At 46.5% G+C, this 24,119-nt stretch overlaps 1 protein-coding gene across 4 annotated transcripts in view; it reads right to left on the reverse strand.

Annotated features, from left to right (window-relative positions):
- VMP1 (vacuole membrane protein 1) overlaps positions 1 to 24,119 on the reverse strand; it is a 1,390,334-nt gene that overhangs the window by 1,240,540 nt on the left and 125,675 nt on the right. The window lies entirely within an intron of this gene.

Here is a 24,119-nt window from a genome sequence, read left to right on the forward strand (position 1 = left end):
ATTCAGTTGAAAACAACCTGATCCAAACAGTTTAGTGGGGCAAGCAGGACTGGCCAGGGCTTGCAGTGAGTGCTAAAGTTCCCAGGGTGTTCCTTTTTTAAGACGAGGATAATGTAGCAATCTTGGAGCAGAATTGGATTGTTTGTGTTCAGATGAAGAATTTGCATACACTAGGAGAGGAGGGAGAGACTGATAAGGGTGTAGAGATTGTGAGAGGAAGGATAGTGAAATAGGTGAAGGGTAAGGGTAGACAAAAGGGAATCACAGAATATGCATATTTTGGAGAAGGAGACCTAGTCACCAACAATAATGGAAGAAAAAATATAGTGGGATGGGTGGGGCGAGGGGCAGAGACCCCAGACCCAGACCTAGAAACAGACATTTGGCCTAGTGCACAAAAGAGCAAGAAGATAATTACCTTACACAAGTACAGGTTCTCTCCATTCAGAGCTCATATTTAACTGCAGGAGTTCCAATTTCAAGAGACCACTGAAGTTGAAGGCAAGGTTTGGAAGAGAAGAATGTGAGGTCTTGGAAGATCAGATTTGTCATCTTTGTAGGGTTCCAATAGACGTAATAGAAGTTAGCAAATATAGCATAGAATGTTCTTTTTCATGCAGGCAGGGATGAATAAGGGGATTTAGGGAAGAGATGTAAGTGGTCGGAACCTGCTTTAAATGTGCACTTTGTGATGAAGGCAGTCCTATGGATAAGCCACTTTTACGCTCTAAAAATTGGCAAACACTCCCAAAAAATAATCACATGGAGTACAATTACTCCCAACAAAAAATTGAAAAAGACGTATATTCTTGCACCTCCACCCTCACAGCTCCATGGGCATGTTTGGGCCAGTAGTGCACTTAGTACCACAGAAATAAACTATTATAACTGCCGATTGAAAAAAGTAAAAATGCATCTTTTAATGTGCATGATTAACTAAGTGCAAATAAAAACAAGTTACTTACCTGTGGTAACGTTCTTTCGATTGGATGTTCCTCCCACGTATTCCTCATTTTATGACATCTCCATATCCAGTTTTAGCTGCTACCGGATTTTTTTTTCCAACAGGGAGCGCGTTGGGTCGATGCCTGTTGGCTCATTGTCCCTCGAGGGCCTCCGTCTCAATGTAATCACCTAATTTCTCTCGGAGTGGGCAGACCTCTCCTCCTCCCTCCTGGCCTCTACCACTCAACTCCTCCTCCTCCTCTTCCTCCTCCTCCTCCTCCTCTTCCTCCTCTTCCTCAGTGACCTATATATACATTTAGCCTCTCCTTGCTCCTCCTCTGTACTCTTCCGTGACCTCTGCGACTCCCTTTCCCTGTCCATCCTCCCCTCTAGCCTGACTGCAAGGCACACACTCTATGTCTTTATCTCCTCTGACCCTCCCCCTCTCCATCCCTCTGACCACGCCTCTTCTCCTGGAGCGATCACTCCCTCCTCTCCTGGAGCGATCACTCCCTCCTCTCCTCTCATCTCTCCCTCTCTTCCCCACAAACCAAGCCTACCCCAACACTGCCACCTACCTTCTCGGACATCCGGCCCATGAAGCGTGTGTCAGTTGAGGCTTTTGCCGCCACTTTCTCTCCCCCCCCTCCACCTTTGGCTGTCTCACATCCTGACAGCCCTGTCTCTGCTCTACTCTTCAATTTCTGATACGCTTGATGATCTTGCCCCTGTCATGAGGATCTGTTTGAAGTCCAAAGCCAAGTGCAATTCCTGGTATGACTCTGACCTAGTTACACTTAAACGTAAGTGTAGGGCAGCTGAGAGGAAATGGAGGACTTCCTGTTCATCCTCTGACAAACTGGCCTGTCGCCTTCTACAAAAGCAATACAGACTCTTTCCTCACCAAGAAGAGTCCACATTCAAGCTCGTGTCTCTGCGGCATCTAACAACTCGGCCAAACTCTTTACAATCTGCAAGGAGCTGGCCAACCCTGCTGCAGTCTCTACCCCTCCTGTTGCCTCCCAGGCTCTTTGCAATGCCCTTGCCTCTCACTTAATTTAAAAAACCCAGGACATCCTGTCCATCCTCTCCACCCACACCCCTCTTCCCTCTCCACCCATGCTTGCTGACCCTCCTTTAGCCACCCACCCACCATCCTTCTCGTCCTTTCCTCTTTTCACCCCTGACGAGGTTGCTAGACAAGTCCGATCTATGAAAGCCTCTTCAAAACAGGTTCTGTTCCTCTAAAACAATCAAGGAACAGATTGACACCCTCTCTCCGGCCCTTGCTGATTTTTGCAACCACTCGTTTGCCTCTGGATCCTTCCCCCTCCCCTCTGAAGCACTCCTTTGTGCATCCTCTTCTCAAGAAACCCACAGCTGATCCTTCTTGTCCAGCTATCGCCCAATTTCCATTACTCCCTTTCTTGGCAAACTCCTGGAAAAGTTGGCCATCTCTCAGCTTAACCTTTATTCCAATTCTGTTGGCTGTCTCCATGACCACCAGTCTGGCTTCAGGGCTGCCAGAAGCATGGAAACTGCTCTCCTGAACATCCGTGAAGATCTGTTCTCCAACCTTGATGCTAACATTCCCTCTTTCCTCATCCTCCTCGATCTCTCTTCTACCTTCGACACGGTCAACCATACCATCCTGCTCAACCGTCTCTGTGAAAACCTGGGTATCAGTGATCAGGCTCTGGCCTGGCTGACCTCTTTCCTCTCAGATCGACCCTCCCAGGTCCAACTTGGGTCCTTCCTTTCATCTATCTTCCTCTCTACCTGTGGTGTTCCCCAGGGGTCTAACCTCTCCCCCTGGCTTTTCAACCAATACCTGGCAACTCTCGCCCACTGCATTGCCACTTTCTGCTCAAATTTCCAGTGCTATGCTGACGACACTCAACTCATTTTCAGGCTGCCCTCTGCCACCTCCTCTCCCTCTCTCATCTCTGATTGCCTAGATGCCATTCAAGATTGGCGTGCCGCCAATGATCTTTGTTTGAATGAGGAGGATCTCCGTCTTGCTGGCATCGGCACACCTTCACCATCCTTTCCCCTCACTCTCTGGCCAGCCTCCCTTGGCCCTCCTCCTACCCCCACCTGCGAGGCTAAGAACTTCTAGGTCATCTTTGACTCCACCCTTTCCTTCTCCGCCCACATCTCTGAGGTCTCTAAAAAGTCAAAATTTCCGCCTGCACTTCCACAGAGGTACTGTACTCTGCCTTTCCTCTCCTTCCCCCAGAAGCTCATGGTATCCCAAGCTCTAGTTCTCTCTAGCTTGGACTATTGTAACAGCCTCTTTCTAAATCTACCTGCCTCTACTCTCCGCCCTATGCAACTAATCCAGAACAGGACTGCGAGACTTGTCCTTGGCCTCAAGCCCTGGGATCGTATCTCTCCAGCTCTGAAATCTCTCCACTGGCTCCCAGTGGATGCAAGGATTAAATTCAAAACCCTCTGCATTGTCCACAAGGCTTTCTGGGGCCTGGGTCCAAAATACCTTCAGCTATCCCTCCGCAAATACCTCCCCTCTCGAGCTCTTCGCTCCTCTACCTCCAACTCCCTCAGGGTCAGTCGCTTTTCAAAGAAACGAGCTGGAGGTAGATCTCCGTCTTCGGCTCCCCTCTGGAACAACCTCCCTGCCACTCTAAAACTTGAGGAGAACCATCTCAAGACCTTCTCCTTTTCTTCTGCCTTCGCTCCCCCTCTCCCTTGCTGTTCTGTTCTCTCTTGGCACTGTGCACCTGGCCACCCGCTGTCCTTCGGGCCCAGTTACCTGCTCACCCAGCCACCCTCCCACACTGCCTCCGGGCCACCCCTTGCACTGGGGTCTACCCATACAGCCCCCCCCCTTTTCTTCCTGCACTTATCAGACCTACCCTGTCTGCTGCCTTAAACATAGCACTTGCAAATTGCTGGCTGCATTACCACTGTTTGTTGCCTTTATTATTTATTTACTGTTATTTATCCGTTTCTCCTCTGCTTCGCACTTTCCACTTCTCCCCCTTCCATGCACTTTTCCCCTCCCCCCTCTCCCATGCACTTGCGCGTTCTCAATGTCACTGGGCCTAGTAAGATCGCTGTTTTGTTCTGCACTGTTGCCCTCCCTTGCCTTGTCGCGCTCTGAAACACTTGTGTATGAGCGCGATAGAAATAAAATATCAATCCATCAATCCCCCCGCCCTCCCGAGACTCGCTGCCACCACCACCACCACCATCAACTTGGTGAAAACCCTTGGAGCGGAGGTCAGCCCAAATGGCAGAACACGAAACTGATATTGAGAACCACCAACACCAAACCTCAAGCGCCTTCTGATGGATTGGCACATGAAATTAAGCATCATTAAAGTCCAATGATACCATCCAATCTTGAGGCTGGAGTGCCCGAAAGATCTGAGAAAGGGTTACCATCTTGAACGTGTCCTTCCGGAGGAACTTGTTCAAGTCTCCTTATGTCCAAGATGGGTCTCAATCCTGCGTACTTTTTGGGGATTAGAAAGTAAGGGGAGTACCAACCCTTGTTCCTCTCTGCTACATGTACTGGTTCTATAAAACCTCCCCAGCAAAGTCAGAATTTCCTGCGCAAGGAGCAGATCTGGAACTTTGAAAGAATTGTTCCCCGGTGGATGATCCCGGGGTACATTTACAAAGGGACGGCAGTAACCCTGGGCTACTATTTGCAATGCCCATGCATCTGAAGTTAATACCCCGCCATTCTTGCAGATGCTGTGAGAGTCTGCCTCCCACCAGGGTTTTGTGGATTAAGGCTTCAGAGAGGTTTTGAAGCGGCTGAGGGCAAGTAGTCATTGCCTGGGTGGTCTTAGTAACTCTTTCCTGTCCACCACGCAGGAATCTTCTCTGACCTCTTTGATTATATAGTCCTCTCCCTCTTCCATCCGAGGAGTAATAGCAAAAGAACCTGCTCCTCCAAGCTGTTCCAGTGGGGCGAGTTTGTGGCTGTCTGATTGCAGCACCAAGGAATTTGGCTGGTTTGTAGGTCTGCAGCTTCTCCAGGCATTCGTCAGCCTTGCTGCCAAATAAATGTGTGCCGTCAAAAGGCAGGTTAAGGAGTCTGGATTGGAAATCCAGAGCAAAACCAGACTCTCAACCAGGCAAATCTGCGCATTACATTGCCAGCCGCCATAGCTCTGCCGATACTGTCAGCAGAGTCTAGACCAGTCTGAAGGAAATTGCACATTGCATCCTTCCCAATCATATTTAGGAAACAGTCCCTTTATTCCCCTTCAGGGATGTGATCATCTGCCATCGATCTACATTCCCATAGGATGGAAAGTGAATTTAGCCAGTGCACACGTGGAATTTGCCGACTTAAGGGCCATACTTCCCACCGGGAAGACCTTTTTTCAATAGCATCATAGCGGTTGTCATCTTTGTCGCGGGGGAATAGTTGGGTATGCATTCTGTTTAGATGTGGATGTGGTGGCCTGAACCACCAAACCCTCTGGAGTTGAATGTTTAATAGGGGACAGGGGTCACTGCTTGAAGTTCTTTATTTGCTCATTTATTTATTTATTGCTGGAATTTCCAGTTTCGCACAGTTGGCATTGACTCCCCTTTCTAAGGCTACATGAAGGGGAATAATAGGGTCCTCCTGTGGTCCCTTATCTAAAATATCTGCAAGATCATCCTGCTCAAAAAGTGGTGTAGGTCTACTCCATCCCAGATATTCTATGACTCTAGACATTAGTTGCCTGTATGATCGATCAGCATGGTCTGAGGGATCCGGCCTTCTAAATTCTATTTCAGGGAAGGCGTCTATCCCACTTGCAGTTTGCAGAGTCTCATGTAGATTCCTTATCCTGGAGTCCTCTGATATTAGAGCCTTTGGAACACCTGGTGTCCCATATTGTAATCAAAAAGGATGTGATTCATCCGAGGATGGCTCATTTTCCTCAAATTGAAGAAAGGGACTTAAAGTATTTCCTTGGCAGTGGGGTAAAAGAGTCTTTAGTTTTCTCAAACTCCTTTCGAGAATTTTTTCATGTGTGTCAACAATGGCGCCGAAGTCTACTAGCAGACCTGCAGCACCTTTCAGTCATTTTGGTTCCTGTGGAAGAATTAGCCGTTCATGAGGGAACCTCAGCAGGGCCGGTGCTTGAAGACTTAGGGCCTTTGCCCCCTTTCTTTGCGGCGAAAAAGAAAATGGGAGTAGAAGTGCTAACACGCTATGTCCGAATCAGTAAATAGTTTTCTAATAATTCAATTGTAAACAACAAAATTCGTTTTGGGACAAAGATTCCAATAATTTAGGTGCTCCTGTGAGGGTCTTGGCGACAAGACTAATACTGAAATTAAATGGAGTAGTCCATCCACTGGTGGGGGGACAAACACAGGGCATACTGTCTACTAACAAAAGTCAGTCAACCAGTAAATTGTAAATAAATTATTTTGCTTTGTGTAAATCACAATACCATTAAATCAAAGATTATAATTCCAATAGTAATCATCAACTTGCATTATTGAATGTTCTCGTCACATTCATTTGAAAGCAGTAAACCATGTAAACATTAATTTTTCTTTGAGAAAACAATACTTCTATTTTCCCAAATATTATGTAAATCAACAAAATCTTTTCTCCTTAATGTCTTATAAATCGATTTTCAATGATGTCCACAATTCTTGTTCGTAGTCCAATATGATATTATCATGTCTGTGTACGATGAGTTTCGGGCTAAGCCCTTCTTCAGGTACAGTAAAGTTTGATGTCTGTAAAGAATAGTAAATATTGGATGATATAGTGAAGAAACTAGATTTAAATCATTCTAATGTAAAAACCATCATGAATTTTTTAATTGCCACTGATCTCCGTTCGTAAACCGTAGTTGCCAAGACAATATGGAACAGATTACATGGGGTGTCCACGATCCTTTCAGTGTGGTTTCAGCACTTTGCGATGGATTCAGGAATGTGCTTGATCTAAGTGGTACACATTATTAAAAAATATAATATTGTAAAACAAGAAATCAACAGATTACTGAATGTGGGTACCAGTCAGTTCAAAAAAGCGCTGGGTCCACCTCGCTGGTCAGTGGGTATTCGGGGTAAAGTATCGTAAATAGAACAATTCTAACCAAAAGGTTCCGAGGACACACTCTGTATTCACAATAGATGTCTACTGGGGATCCAAATCAGAGATGTTTCATTGATTCAAATGTTCCCTTTGAGTATAATCTAAAAAATAATAACGCAACGTATCTGTCAGTGTTTTGCACCCAATTCATCTGTGGGATGTATAAACTGGATAAGTATCATATGAACACTTACCCAATGACCGATATTTCGATGGAAAGTACATCGATATGTAATGATTTCTCTCATCATGAACGAGCCGCTTACCAGCTAATTTCCTCGACCTGTAAATTCAGATCACGGCTGTATTACTGTTAATGCTGCATTATTGTGGCGATTCTCCCGAATATTAAAATTGGGGGGAGGGGGGGAGGGGGGGGGGGGGAACACCCTTACCTTAGTATGTAGTTGTAACCGCTTCTTTTCTTTCGTCAACTCCACTTGCTGTCCGACCACGCTTCGGAAAACAGTATGCAGGTTTCAGACATCCTTAGTATGTAATATGGAGTGCGTCGGCAATATCGCAGTGCGCCATATTGGAACGGTGGAGGTTCCGTGGCTGTGTATTGGTGTAACCAGAGATTTCTTACTTGCATATGTCTGAAAGCAATTGTCCATCTACTGATTTAAGTCTTTGATGATATCTGACACAACGTAATATTATGGCATCAGCCTTCTGTCGATGTGTAATAAACCTGACTCGATGACTAGTGAGTCAATGTTTGTGTGCTTGCTTACCTTCGATAATGCACCTGCGTGAGCGGCAGACTCTTACCCATTATTTCTGATTAGTTGTCACTATTATTCATTTAGTAAGGTGGTGGTAAGCCCACTCGATTAGCTCCATCTTGGATTGGTGTCTCCTGATGTTTAATTATAAAACTCCTTGATTTGTGGTAATGTGCTAATGCTCACGTTATGGGCGCCTTCTTGGATCGGTACCTCTTGGTGTTCAATAATATCCCTCCATGTTTACTGGTGACGTACTGGTCCTCAGAAGGACCGGTACAACCACAAGATTGTTTGTGGTAAAGCTTAAGAGTATGCCGGTAGCCAAAGGTCCTAAATGGAGCTCTTCGATCCCGATGGTCTTTGATAGAGCCCCTGATTGGGGATCCTCTTGGTTTTAACTTGACAAGAAACCTCAATACTAGGCTCAGTACGTTTGGTCCCAGACTGGGAAACCTCGAGAATCTCCCGGGTTGTAGCAGCCCCAGAAGCGTTGGGCTTAGTGTTAGCCCCCAGATGGGGAAACTCAGAGGAAACCCCGGTATTTGTGGTCCCATTTGATCTTCAGTGATGGTCCGCTACGCCTCCTGATGAGACTATATACGTCCTCTGACCGGAGTCACATGTGACCGATGGAAAACAGAATTTGGATGACTTATCGGGGCGGGAACAACTGTTGCCGAAGAGGAGGCTGATAACCAAGAGAAAAACCGCCCACTTTGCCTTTGCTGCTTGAGCCGAGGTGCAACAGAGGAGCCTTTTGCACAGCATGCTCGACGCTCCTGGGACCCTCTGAAGCCTAAGAAGAACCTTGTCTGGGTCCCCGACCTCTGCGTATAGGCCGCTTTAGCTAGAGGTTTGTCAAGGACAGCCAAAGATTTAGCCATTTTGCATGCTTGCCTGTTTTATAGAGTTCGTCATCGGTGGAGGAGTGGAACAGCTCTTTACCTTCGAAGGGAAGATCAAATACTTTATCCGCAACCTCCTCCGAGAACTTTGTAGCATGCAACCACGCTTGGCGCGAAAGGTCTACTCCAACCATAAAGACCCGAGCAGAAGTGTCTACATGATGGGCCTCATGATCTTCCTCAGAGGAAGATCCAAGCACAGGAGTAAGCAGAGGCCGCTCTGGCGGAGCATTGTAAAGAGACCGATTGCCAGGATGGCCCTCCACCAACTGGATCAACATAGACTAAAGGAGCGGACAAAGGAGGGAGCGAGTCTGTATGACAGCGGAAACCGAGCACGCTAATCCATTGGCGGGCAGAAAGGATTCCCATTGTCTACATTCGGTGGAAAATGCTGCTTGTCCCCAAAAATAGGCCCCTCTGCACCAGCCGTTGAGAACGTTGATGTGAAAGACCATGGCTGCCTCAGACTGCATGGGTTGAACTGCCATTTTGTCACTGCCTGAGGTGAACTGCGTCACAGGTATCAGTGAGGCCATTGTCACCACAGGTACTGGCAGATCTAGAGCGCTTTTGAGAACCGTTGGATTCTGCACAAGAATTAGCCCTCAGTGAGGGAAACCTCGGCAGGGCCAGTAATTGAAGACTTAAGGCACTTGCCCTCCTTCTTTGCCCCTTCAGCAGGATCAGTTCGACCACAAGACTGGTTTGTGGGAAGGCTTAGGGTCACCCCCCCGTAGCCAAAGCCCTCGGAGGAGGCCCCTCGATCTTGCCAGTTTTAAATATAGCCCCTAGTTGGGAATCCTCAGGGATAACCCTGGTGCCTTTAGTCACTGTACAGGAAACCTCAAGACTAGGCTTGGTACGTTTAGTTCCAGACTTGGAAACCTCAGGAATAACCCCAGTCAAAACAGCCCCAGAAACATTGGGCTTAACCTTAGCCCCCAGATGGGGAACATCGAATGAATATCCAGTCTTGACGGCTCCTTGATAAAGGCCTCAGAGCGAACTCCGGAATGCAGGTTAGATCCGTTTCGGGACATCTCAGGAAGAACCCTGGTACCAGAGCCACTTGGGCACCTCCCGGAACCAAAAGACCTCGGGAAGGAGTCCCCTGGCCGGGGCCCTAAAAAGAAAGGAACTTACTGGACGCTTCCATTTTTCGTCAATGAACTGCTGTAAATGTGAAGGAGGAATCCCTTGGAACACCTCCACCCAGATGACGAGCCGACGCTGGAGTGCCCGGATGGAGTGTGAGTCGCAATAGAAGCAAGAGTCCCAATGATGTCCCGGGCCCAAGCACTCCAGAAAGAAAAATGGGGAGCCTCCCTCGGGAAACAACATTCGTACGAAGAACAGGACACGAATCCCAGGTGCTTCGGCATAAACGGAGTAAAGAAGACTGTGGAAGCAGAGCAGGAAGATGGCAGACAAGGGAACAAAAAGAAAAATTTCTACGATGCAAGTGTGTCTGGCCCCGACCGCGCGGAGAAAAGGAATGAAGGTTGATGCGTGGGGTGGAGCTCAGGAAGGCAGGGCTACAGTCACGTGCGGTGGCCCCGCATACAAATAAAAGGACGACAAAAAGTTATTTTTGATGCTTCAAAAGTGCTCCTGTCCCAATGGACGGAATGTCCCAAAAGTATATAGGAAAGGGGACGGCACATAGGAGTACGCTGGATATGGAGATATAAGAGGAGGAATATGTGGGAGTACACAATCCATTCAAAATAAATATTACAAAAATATTTCAATTTTTCAGTTAAAACATTTTTACTCACTTATAAAATACTCTCATTGGAAATATTGGACTTGTAGGTTTACTCATTAAAAAGTCATTTTACTCACAACCTTAAAAAATAGGGAGTAAAAAACTCCCAACTCCAAATCTTATCTGGAGCGCTGGATGGAGGATTTGCAAAGTGATGTTTTTAAATGATGTGTGGGGAGTACTGTTAAGGTAAGGACTAAGGTGACCCCTTAAGGGATTTGTTGATCATCAACTGTCCACTTCTTCCTTGTTCTCCTCCTCTTTATTGGTATAGGAAGAGGTGGGAGGATGTGAAGGGTTATGTGCGGCATGGGAGGCAGAGTTCTTAGGGCTGGTTTCAAGGACACCAAAGTTGCCCCGGTTAACAGAGGTTGTGCCAATCAAAAAGCTGGCGATGTATGCCGTTTTGTTGCATATTGCCTGCTCAGGACACAGACTTGTTTAGAGGTCGGTGTGTGTGCAGGGGTTAGGTGATGGTGAAGGGTGCATCGAGTAAGGGTGTTGAACGAGGTTTGTAGGGGCACAATAACATTTTCCGAGATAGTGGGGTTGGTTCAGATTGGACTGGAACATGGTTAATCAGTGGGCAGGAGGAGGCAGGTTAGGGTGAGGACAGGCTTGGTTGGTAGGCACAAAGTGGTACTGAAAGTGCTAAGAGGGGGATAATGTTGGGATGCAGGCTGAAAGGTGTCTGCAAAAATCCGAAAGGGAAGCCCACATAGCAGCTCTGGCTATGGACTCCCAAGGGACATTTTTCTGGAAGACAACAGCGGCCGCTTTGCCACAGACCAAATGGGCATGAATGCCGTTTGGGGGATGAAGGCCTTGAAATCTATAAGCCTCTGAGATGCATGAAGTGATCCAGCCTAAGATGGACGCTTTCGAAGCTGGTTTCCCTTTTGGGTCACCAAAAGTAACAGAGTTGTTTAGAACTTCTAAGTTTACTTGTTCTGTCGAGGTAAAACCTCAGAGCTCGTCTGACGGCTAGGTTGCGTAGAACCCTCTGCATCCAAGACCGGATTCGGAAAGAAAAGCAGTAAGGATATGGATTGATTTATGTGGAACTCTGAGACGATTTTGGAAGGAAAAAAGGACGAGTGCAAAGCACAACCATATCCTGGTGAAAAATCAGGAACAGATGTTCGACAAACAGAGCGTGAAGCTCACTTATTCTTCTCGCAGATGTAACCACAATCAAGAAGACCACTTTCCAAGAAAGGAACTTTAGCTCGGTAGTGGCCAAAGGTTCGAATGGCTTATGGCACAAAGCGGTGAAGACCACGTTCAGATCCCATTTCTGGTGAGGAGGCCCACCAGAGGAATCTTCTGCCCAGCATGCACGGTGTTCCTGGAACCCTCTGAAACCTGAGAAGGGCATTGTCTGGGTCCCTGACCTCTGCGTATAGGCCACTTTAGCTGGGGGTTTGGCAAGGACAGACAAAGATTTAGCCGTTTGCGTGCTTGCCTTTGTTTTATTGAGTTCTTCATTGGTGGAGGAGTGGAACAGCTCTTTAAGGGAAGATCAGGTACTTTGTCATGAACCTCCTTTGAGGACTTTGTAGCATGCAACCAGACGTTTACTTCAACCATAAGGCCCCGAGCAGAAGTGTCTACATGATGGGCCGTGGTCGCCAGCAGGTCCTGAGCGAGTACTCTGGCATCAGATAGTCCCTCTTTAAAATCTTCTAGCCTGTCCGGAGGGATACATTCCTGAAATTCAGAAAGCTCCTTCCACAGCTTCAGATTTGCCGCAGCCAGGGTCACTTCAGTATTAGCCTGCCGCAGCTGAAGAATAGAATTGGAAAATACTCTGCCCCTCCCCCCCCAATAGAATCCAAAAGCCTGTCCGCTTTGGACAGGACCTGGGAGACAGCGGTAGAGGATGTTGAGGATGGCTTAGACTGGAGCGTAGCTGCTGCCACCACCATCGATGAGGGAGTGGACATGCAGTCAAGGGTATGTTTTCTAACAAGTGTAGCTTGTAGCGAGCGTCAATTTTCCTATTTACGTGCTGCCCGGAAGGAGTTTTTTCCCAGACCTTGCAGGCTTCGACTAGCACATCCTTTTGAAGGAAAAGACCTATGCGTTTGTGTCGAAAGATTTGGGGCTCCTGAAAGTACACCTTCTTGTGGAGCTGGAGGCTCGGGTATCGGAATATCCAGCAACGCCATCATATCCACAACCCAGACATGAAAGACTGACGAGTGGGACGTGTCCTCGCTATCCTGGTCTGCTGAGTCTTCGTCCGATGTGGCGGGAACAGAGAACTGCTCCACAGCACGTGGTTTACTCAGACCCTGTGGGGATACTTGACAGTGCAACGTGTGTCTTAAGCACAAGTGAAAGTGGAGGCAGTGGTAGCAGTGGAGGAGGGGGGGCCCCACCGGAAGAGGGGCGGCACTACCAAAACTACCAAAACCTGCTGAGGGGTTGTAGGAGCAGGCTGCGGCTCCAGAGGCTTAGGATACATTTCTTTGAATAGATCCTTCAAGTATGCCTTCATTGGGTCAGCGTGCAAGGGCCTGGAATTTGCCAAAAAACGCCCTCAGAGGAAGGTCTAGGCACAGGAGTGGGTAGAGGCTGCTCTGGAGGGGCATACCCCCAGGATTGTAAGAGGCTTGTTGCCAGGATGGCCTGCCACCAACTGGATCCACATAAAGCAAGGGATCAGATGTAGGAGGGAGCGAGAGTGTGCGGCAGCGGAAACCAAGCACGCCAATCCATTGGAGGACAGAAAGGATTCCTATTGTCCACATTCCATGGAAAATGCTTCTCGGCCCCAGATATAGGCTCCTCTGTACCAGCCATTGAGAATGTTGGTGTGAAAGAGCTTGTCAAAATGGCCACCTCAGACCGAGTGGGTTGAACCACCATTTTGTCACTGCCTGAAGTGAACTGCATCACAGGTGTCAGTGCGGCCATTGTCACCACAGGGTTTCAGGGGCTTTTTAAATCCATTTTAGCCTTGTGACAGGGAACCTCGGCAGAGCCGGTACTAGCAGATCTACAGCGCTCTGAGCCCCTTTGGATTCTTCAGAAGAATTAGCTCTCGGTGAGATCCTAGGCAGAGAGCTCACCAGAAGATGGCTGCCAAGGGCCTAAGGTCCTGGGTGGGGACAGCTGGAACAGGCTGCAAGGAACCAATCACTTCTCCCTACACCTGTGAAGCAGCTTGATGCTTCTCCAGTGATCCTAGGTCGGTGAAGGCTGTGGTTCATAGGCAGTTGAGAAAGGCAGGAGGTTATGAGCAGTGTGGGGTACACAATTTGGACCAGAGTTTGAAAACAGGCTAAGTCAACCAATAATCTGCAACAACCAAAAGTTAGTTTTACAAGATGGGGAAGCTCAAAGATCAAGCTTGAAACCAGAGCAATAGTACCCTATTTCAAGGGGCTATCACAATAGATCTAACAAACCATCATATAAATTAATCATAGTTTGCTAAAAAGAATAATCCAACTCTTATTGCTAAAATATATGAAAGGAAAAAAACACCCAAATGCTTAGAGCTTCTGAATAATGGAACAAGGGAGGGTGGATTCAAATAAAGGCAAACAGATTTTTAGAGATCAATTTTGGGATCCTTGGGGGAGTAGGAGTGTGTTCCAGAGTGCGCACCGAGGAACCCCACATCACTCCTGGGCAGGGCATCTTGATGGGCTGCAATGACTTGCTACCATCCAGTCTCTGCTCTGAAGCGCAGTTATCATCTGCACAAATTTTGCTAGTCCTGGGCTGCCAGAAACGCATCAATGGTTAGGAAATATACTGTGGGAAGGACATGCATATCACAGATCCTCCTGAGGAGTGTTAATTGTTTGGTCACTAGTGACCAGATGAGCAAAATCTCCTTCACAAAGTTAAAGTTTAAAGCCCCCTGCTGGTGGCTCAAAGATTACCTTCATTTAAGAAAACACATTTGTTTTTTCAAAAGACTACATTTCCATGATGCCGGCTGGTATGACTTGTAAGTAAAACCTATTCTAGACTTTTAGAATGGATCTTTGAGCATTTAATGTAATAGGAAAGGTCACAAACTGCTCAGCCAGTATGGGCATTTAACCTCATATTCCTTTCTCTTCGCTTTCCGGTACTTTAAGTCCTACTTTTATAAAGGGGAAAATAAGAAAACTGCAAGTGCATCTTCATGAATGCAAAAACACCTGTGGCTTGCAGGGCAATACCTGGAAACTTTTTGAACAACTTCAAAATAAGTCCAAATGAGTGCACAAGGCCCATTGATTTCATTAGTGTGTGAACGTTAAGTGCTAGGAAGACTGAGTGCGCGGAAGGGAGGTATTCCTTTGCAAAAACTATTAGGAAACTCCCATACGAGCTTCAGGTATGGACACCCCCATTTGTATGATATCGTGCCCATGTGTCCTTTCTTTTTTCTTTTTAGCTGACATTAGGCCCTCCCATCTCCCACTTGGCTGAAGGTAATGATGGACTTTAAACGCATGCGCAAATACCACTGGACAGCAGAAATCCATTGCTTCTGCAGTTACTGGAGCAAGGGCGTGGGCTTGTGTCCAATTGATCCAGCCAGCCCGAACCAATATAAACAGACTGACGAATGGTACCAGAAGTAGTCATTGGGGTGGTGGAAGGACAACCCTAAACTGATCTGGCATGACTAAGAACTTTTCCGGAACTAATCTCCACCCTCTTACAGGTTATATCACGTGTGAACTGTGTCATTCATCCATGGATAGACACAGCAGATACCGATATATGAAAAGCTTTGTTGCGCTGCTGGAGGATGGACGAACGTGCCGGAAGGCCTAGGACGAGGTTATAAAGTTGTATATTAGGCCTGGAAGGCGGGTTAGGTAAATCTCCTTCACAAGAGAGTAAAACGTTTGTGACATCGAGCTGATGCATTTAAAAATTAAAACTGTATGGAAAACATAATGCAGCAGCAGTCCACATCACAACCAAAAAGCAGGCGTCTCTCACAATTAACAGATGCAGTGCAGTGTGCAGTAGAGCAAACACCTTCTCACAAACGGAACAGAGTATCACCACCTTGAGATTCCCCTGCATGCAAAGAAAGGGTACAACGGCAACATAAAATGTTTAACGCTTCACTCACACAAAATAGGTCAGCTTGAGTAAGAGCTGTTCAGGTTTCCCTCCCACAAGCAGAAAAGGCGAATATGGCAACAGCAATGCAAGCTTTCTTTCAACCAGTAGAACAGATGGAGTGGATCAGTGCAAGGTAAAAAGGATGGGAGAACATTCCCACACAGCGTAGATACGGATTAGGTCTCTGCAGTAGAGGCTCACCTCACATACAACAGGGGCAACATAGGAGGGGAGTGGGCACTACTGAAGTAGATTTTTTAAAAATGATGCGTCATCGACTTCAGTAGATCATTTCATTCTTTCCTCACATGGAACAGGAACATTGTGAGCCTCAACAGTACAAGCACCCCCAAACTGAACAGGTAAATGAATGGTCCCAAATGCAAGCTAGACTCGCATAGAACGAGAACAGCAAAGGCCTCAGCAGTTCCAATCACAAAGAACTTGCCCAGCATGGGCTAAGCGATCCAAGCTACCCACACATAGAATAGAAATAGCATAGCAGCAGTGCGAGCACCACCCACATAGAACAGGAAGAGACAATTGCCTCTGCAGTGCAGACTGATCACAGATAGAACTACTATAGCACTGATAGCAACTAGTTCAAATGTAAAGGCCAACTCTGGCTTTCGAAATCACAAAACTCCACATAAGAATTTAGTAAGCCACAAGAGGAAAGAATGTAACCTTGGAACAAAAAATGATTTATGTACCATTTCCTAGCCACTCTACAACTGGCTCACTTCCTAAAGCATGTTACCGTGTTAATATTACAGGAGTTTAAGTCACTCAATACACCTTTCATTTTTCCTCTACAACGGTCTGCACCTTTGATTTCTTCTGAATATACAGTAAAACAAACATGACTTGCATATGTTTTTTCAGGATTGATAGCAGAATTGTCTGTTGATGATTCATTAAAGTCCTCATTTACTGGAACTAGTACTACTCAGTGGTATGCCAGCGTTGTGATACAATAGCGCAGAGAGGCAAGTGCTCAATGCTACACTCTTTGCACTTCATTACAAGTATGGCAGTGTGGAGAAAAAACAGGTGCTCATTTCATTACTGCCACTTTTTTGTTGGTAATGGAATTTTCAGCATTTTTGCTGCACCATCCGTCTACAGGTGTGATCTTGAACTGGTGGATTTTGCTCCAGTAACATGCAGTAAGTAAATCTACACTGAAAGGCCAAATTTAAGAGCAATAGCTGCAAGGGGTTATTCCACCAAAATCCCCATGGTGTCAAAATGTTGATAAACATCACCCTACCACCACTTGTAAACCTGTGATAAATCACAGAACAACGTGGTGGTAACAGTAAGCTATTATGGTGGTAATTCAACATATTTACTACTGAATTACGAAACTCGTAATGAAGCTGTATATCTGATGGCCAAATGTTGACTGCCCAGATTTATCCCTTACATCCTTCAGAGGTCAGTAAACCGACAATCGACTGAGCTAATAATAATAACAGTGATTAAAAGTTGGAGGAATCCTGCATGAAGTGCTACACAGAAATTTTGCTGAGTTGCCATTTAATTTGCAAACACAGCAATTTCAATGATATTTTGTACTAGCTGGAGTGTCAGGTTTTGAATGTTTTAAGTCTAGTTTTGAAGATTTGAAAGAGGTTGTGACCCCGGTGATTGGTGTAATGACAATCACCCTTGAGCAATGGCTGTCGCTGACCATTTATAATAATTTCTACCACATTGACTTCAAGCTAAGGTTTAATGTACGTTTAAACTGGACATTGCATATTCATCCGTGCCCCACATTAGGTGTTGAGGTGGGAGTGTTGTAGACACTGTTATAATAATTAAAGTGTATCAGTAAAAATTATTTTCCTCAGCAAGAGTGTAAAAAGTATGCATTAGGGAACCAGAACATTATTTAACCTGAACATGAATATCGCAAATAATCAAATCAGTTGTGTAGCAAAGACGTCTGGCTTCAAACAAGTTATTTTTTACAATATAAAGGCCCTGTGCTAAGATAAATTGATACAAGAAATTATACTATCAAAATTAGAGAAAGAAAAACAAAATACAATTTACTCTCCATTTTATGCAAAAAAGTAAAACAATGTATTTGCGTTCATATTAAGAACCATTTCAGTTTGAGTACATGTAATTAAATGTGTGCACACCAGTATGATCAGTGCCTAATAAAATAACATTTCAATTGATCGGATTAAAACAGTTATTGCACAGAGAAATTATTCCACATACTTTTATTTTATATAGCAGCACAGTTTTTTTTATGCAGCAGCCGAAATGCAATAGCTATAATTATACTGACGGAGCCTTTAAACTAAGGCCATGTTCGTAACCCAACATGTTTCGATCCTTTCATTTTTAATAATTTTATTAAGCATGTTGAATGAATACAAATATGATATGAAACATTTCATAACATTTAATAAATAAAAAATTAATATTGAGTGAGCATATTTAAAATATGTAAAACGTAATGGTGAAAAATGTCACGTTGAGATGAATGCAGACAAACGGGGTAGATAAGACAGAACACGAAAAGGAGAGAGGTAAGTGAAATCGATATGATGTAATAATAGCAATGCTATTATTCCTTTCGATACGTTTTTTAAATTATAGGAACTTCTTCATGGGGATTTCTTTTTCGCTGGTCTTTACACAACACACCCTCTTAAGTGAAATGTGTGCCTATCTTGAAGTCACGTACAAGTACAATACTCGATTCATGTTCTTCTACTTCTAAAATATGTCGCACATTCTGTAAATGTAGTCGTTGCCTGTATTGTAAAAAACAGAAAAACAACTCCGGTTAGATGCTATTCTTGTTGAATCTAATTCTATTAATGACCTGAAATTGATACAAAGGCCTATCTTTTATAGATTCTTACCTATTGTGTTAATGCTAAATAGGTGATCTGGAGAAGTAGAATGGCCCTCATATTTCTTCCTATGGAAACAAACATGGTGTCCCTTGGTTATTTACACCATTCAATCGACTGTGCTGAGTTACATTTTTCCAAATATTTTGTTAAATGCACTTATATTAGCCTTGGTTGTTAACTTGGCTTCTGATTGCAATTCACTAAATATTTTCATTCTCCTTGTGACTTCTGTTTGTTATGGGTTTATCCTACTCCTATAACGACACAACATTGTCTAATTAGTACATTATTTATTGGTAATGCACACATTATTGGCACTTGCTGTGCGTAGTTTATGGCTTGTCATGAAAAGTGCATCCTTCAAAGGGTAACCGAGCAATCAGTTAGAGAATGTCCACATAGGGGGGCGCTGTCGGATGCCAATGAAAATGGCCGCCTGAGAGAGTAGCTGCGCCGTATGAAATATATCCTGCAGAAAATCCTGTGTATCCAGAGAACGTACACCTACGCACTACAGTGGGCGAGAAAGCTGAGGCGCCAGGGTACCGGTGGACTCTTGGGGCGAAACATTACCCAGTAAATACGGAGTAAACCCGTGGTGAAGAGCTGGCGGGCTGCCTGAGAGGGAAAGGTTTGCAAGGCCTGCTGCCCCTCCCCTGCCCGCGGCGGGCTCGCTGTCCTCTGGAATGGGCAGAGCAGGCACGTATGACCCGGAGAGGAGCCGCAGGCGTAGAAGTGCAGTGCAGCGAAGCTGCAGTAGAAGTGCCCGAACACAGAGACAGGCGGTGAGAAGTGAACATCGATACCCGGAGCGGGCCGCAGGCATCGATTGTACAGAGGCCCAGAGTCTCTGAGTGGTTGTAGGGGCGAGTATCCCCCTCCTCGGCGGCTGCTGTGTGCGAGCGGCTGGCCGGCCGGGTTGAGGCAGCCCCCCCTCCCGCTATTCAAATACGATCCAGCAGGTGCGTGTGTGAAGCGGAGATCCTGAGGCACATGGGACATGCTGGCCGAGAGCCCTTACTAGCAACCCAAGGCTAATACAATAAGTGTGAGCCTGGGCAGGGGAGACTACGGTGTGGGAGGGGGCGATACTGCGAGCCTGCAACACAGCCCGCAGTGTACCAACACCCCCCCCCCCCCGACCCCCTCTGACATTCTACTCTTCGGGGAACAGATCAGCTACGGAGGGGGGCCCGGAGCGCAGTGAGTGGAGGAAGAAGCCCTACAACATAACCTAGCAGGGGGCAAGCCCACTGGGATAATAGAACTGAGCCAACATACGTGGAAAGGTGCCGAGTGGCACTGCAGCAGACTGCAGCACTATAAACTGACGCCCCTCAATACGATTGAGTGATAGACGTGGGGCCAAATTTTGCCCCCAACACAGGTTGGAAACATCGCACCGGGGCCCAGCTTGGGGGTGGTGGCCATATATTCACGCAGCCCACGCTCAGTATGCCCAGAGGCAATAAAGCTAATAGAAAGGGACCCATGGACACGTTTACCAACATCACCATGGGGGACCAAAACGGTGGAGCGTCACGGGCTGCCACAGCAGAGCCACACAGCCCTAGAGGTGAATCACCAGATCCCTATATGGTGGCACTACAGGCAGGATTTGCTGCAGTCAACACCAAACTGGATGAAATAGGAAGCACTATCTCGTCCATTAAAGCAGACCTCCACCAGGTGAATGCACGTGTACTGGAAACAGAACCGTATAAGCACCGTAGAGGACACTGATAAACCACGTCAAGGATATGGAGACCATCAAAAAGAACCTGCAATTAGTCCGAATGAAGTGCGAGGATTTGGAATCTAGGTCCACCGTAATAATATCAGAGTGGTCGGGCTGGCAGAAAAACAGATTAATGTCCCAATGGAGGTGTATATGGAAGAAGTAATCCGGGCAGTCCTCCCTGATGCACAGCTCTCGCAGCAGTTCCTGATTGAGAGCGCACACCGAGCCCTGACTTCTCCCCCAAAACCTGGGGCACAGCCTCAATTACCGTGACAGGGATATGATCCTACGCTTGTCTCGAGAGAAAGGTACCCTAACATATGACTCCACCAGGATACACATCTACTCTTTTCAAATGGGGTACAAGCTGCTTGTTGTAATTTTGATCAAGTCAAAAGAGCACTCGGGGCACGATCTATCCTCTATGCAATGACGTTCCCCGCCAAGCTATGTCTGCAACACGCTGGGAAGATGCATTTTTTTGAATCACCGGACGAGGCCATGGGGCAAATGACAAGAACCCAGTACCCGGACCCAGCAAATGAAAACATACTGGGAGCTCGAGAATACACAATAATCTAACACTCCTGGATACACAAAGTTACAGGTGCGGCGGTATGGTTGGCATGCGGAAAAAGGCAGAATAGCCGTACGAAGCCGCCCATCTTTTCAAAGGTTGAAGTTTTACGAGGGGTCTACACTGTCCAGTTGGGGGGATGGTGAGGGGGGGGGGAGAGGGGGGGGGGGTCGGGATGGGAGTTGGGTCAGTTGCCCATGGGGTGAAGAGGATGAGACTTTATGGTACATGGACCAGGAACATACAGGCTGATCTAGGAATTGAATGTAGACCGGAATGGGAATGGAATGGTATATACAAAAACACTGATGAGTGTGGCGCATGCAAAATGGCACCGCAAGAGCTATGTGGGAAGCTGCGACATACCTACGACACCAATATTAAGGCTACCGGATATGCAAGAGATTAGGCTGCTCACTTGGAACGTGCTGGGGCTGGCACACCCGATAAAAGCAAGGAACATACTTGCATATGCAGCTCGACATAAGATCAACATACTTTTACCGCAAGAGATGCATGCCGCTAGGAAGGTCACAGATTTATTTGCACGAAACTGGGGGCCAAAGGTGGCCACAAATTACCCCTCAATGGCGAGAGGAGTACTCACAGTTGTACACAAGAGGGTTAATTTCCAGATGTCCAAAACACTAACAGATGATGGTCGCTACGCGATTGTGTGGGGGCGTCTGTACAACAGGGAAGTCATATTGGTCAATACGTATGGCCCCAATATAGATAGCCCAGAGTTCAGATTGTGGAATTGATATCGCCTCTGGGAACAGCAGCCATGATATGGGGAGGGGACCTCAATTTAATTCTGGACCCCGAGTTGGACCGATCGAGGCTGTACACTAAAGCGCCACTGATGCTGAAAGAAGCTATGGCTACACTACCTCTGGCAGACTTATGGAGAGAGTTGCACCCCCTCAAAAAGGACTACACATTCTACTCGGGTGTACATGGATCTAGCTCACGTACTGACTATTGGTTATGCTCCCCCAAGCTGATATCAGAGGTGACACAGAGCACAATCCTCCCATGTACGCTGTTTCACTCCCCGGTCCTCCTGAGACTGGCACCATAAGATACGGAGCCCACTATCTGCACTTGGCGCATGCCCCCTCCAGAGCTACTGAAGGATGAGTCAGTGATCGAACCACTTAGAATTGAAATAGAGGACTTTTTTGTGCGCAATTCAGGCACAGTGCTAACCCAGAGTTTGGTTTGGGAAACATTCAAAGTGTTGCTGAGAGGCCAGTTGATGGGGACAGCCTATGGAGCCCTAAGAGAAATCAGGAAGGACTTCTGCCAGACTAAACAGGAACTAAGGGCCCTCCAGCAACCAGTGATCGCAGGGAAAGGGCACCTACAAAAAATACAAGAACAATTTGAAAAATGTATGACACTGGCAGAGAAAGAGCTGTACTACATAACTCAACCTGCAAAGTCAAGGAAATATAGGGAAGGGAACAAGGCGATTAAGGCAATGGCAACCCTTATCAGAACAGAACTGGATTGAGACATATTACCAGTATTCGTGATTCTGCAGGAACAGTACAGATGGCCCCAAGTACAATTAACGAAGAGTTCAAACTATTTTATGCCAAACTGTATGCTCATGCGGACACAGCGACCCCAGGAGACCTCCAAACTTACATGGACTCATTCCCGGTGCCCAAATTGGGGGAAACAGAAAGGTCACTGCTCGAACTCCCATTGACGGCCGAGGAAATTGAACAAGCCATCTCGGATCTGCATGCCGGCAAAGCCCCTGGATCGGACGGTATCCCGCTTGATTTCTACAAGGTATTCAAGTCGGAGATGGCCCAGAGACTGCTCGAGATCTGGGAAGAGGCGCTCGAGAGGGGGGAGTTACAGAGTACCATGAGAGAGGCGATAATAACAGTCTTGTTAAAGCCCCATAAACCTCCTCAAGATCCAGCATCCTATCGCCCATTTTCACCTTTTAATTTGGACGCAAAAATGTATGCCAAGGGGATAGCAAATCGTCTGATCCCGCACATGAACAAACTAATCCACACGGACCAAACAGGATTTACCCCGACGCGATCGATGGTACTGAATTTGTAGAGATTTTTCATGATCACTTCACAACTGGACCCAATCGCGAAGGCAGCTGCAATTACTCTAGACGCCAAAAAAGCGTTTGACTCTGTGTCAAGGAATTAGATGTTCGCAATGCTGGTTAAATTGGGGTTTGAGCAGCAATGGTAAGATCTAACACTCTATCATCTGCCTTTGTGTTGTGTAGGGGCACCCGTCAAGGTTGCCCCCTGTCCCCGCTCATATTTGCGCTTACAATAGAGGGCCCGGCTGCTAAGGTCAGACATGAACATACATGGAGGGGCATCCGTATTAGAGGGGTTCCCCAGCTACTCTCACTATATGCAGAAGATACAATGGTGTATGTCGGGTGTCCAGAAACACATCTACCCTAGATAATGCAGGAAATAAAAACACATTTTCCACGTATTCTGGCTACATAATTAACCAGACAAAGTCACAGATCATTCCACTGACGCCAACTACAGGGCAGTCTCAAGCTACATCAGATTTTAGATGGTCCCCTACAACCTGGGAATAATAATAAATGCCACTGACAGACAGACCCTGTACACCAACAATTACGAACCTTACCTTCAACTCCTGTAACACAAACTAGCTGTTTGGGGAAAACTGCCAATATCCATTAACGGACGAGTGGCCCTGCTCAAAATGGTGGTGGTGCCCAAGTTGTTGTACATGTTCTGCGGTATTCCTATATGGCCGGGCAGAGTTTTTCAAGGGTTACAGAGACTAGCGGTTAACTTTGTATGGGGTGGAAAAATCGGTTAGACTTAAATGGCCCAGGATGTGCTAAAGATATGAAACAGGCGGACTGGCAGCCCCAGACTTCATGTTATATTTTCACGCAGCACAAGCACACTTTGCGAAGTACTGGGGGGACACCGCAGAAAAAACATGCACACGTAGCCCCAGTGAACATCCAAGTGATGCCATTTACAAAAAATAGAGGTAATATTAGGGAAGTTTGTGCCTGGTAAGCAATGTTTGCAAGGGTGGGATGCGCAAACCCATACTGGCCATTTACCCCCTTGTGGCACCATCCTGAACCCACATTTGATACAGCCTTGCAGCGTAAATGGGACCCGGACAAAGAAATGAGAGGAGATTTATACCCAGAGGGCAGATTTGCGACACTCGCAACTGTGCATAATAAAGTGGGGTCAGGCCTAATTACCACGCTGCAATACCATCATATGAAAGCAGCTTGCAAAAAGAAATGGCAGTCGTTTCCCCCAGGCTCCCCCGATATATTAATGCCTATCTGCAGTTATGTCGCAGGAGGGTTTTAGGGGTACAGTGT

Source organism: Ambystoma mexicanum, chromosome 9, assembly GCF_040938575.1.
Source record: "Ambystoma mexicanum isolate Mex_15411 chromosome 9, UKY_AmexF1_1, whole genome shotgun sequence".
Lineage (NCBI taxonomy): Eukaryota > Metazoa > Chordata > Amphibia > Caudata > Ambystomatidae > Ambystoma > Ambystoma mexicanum.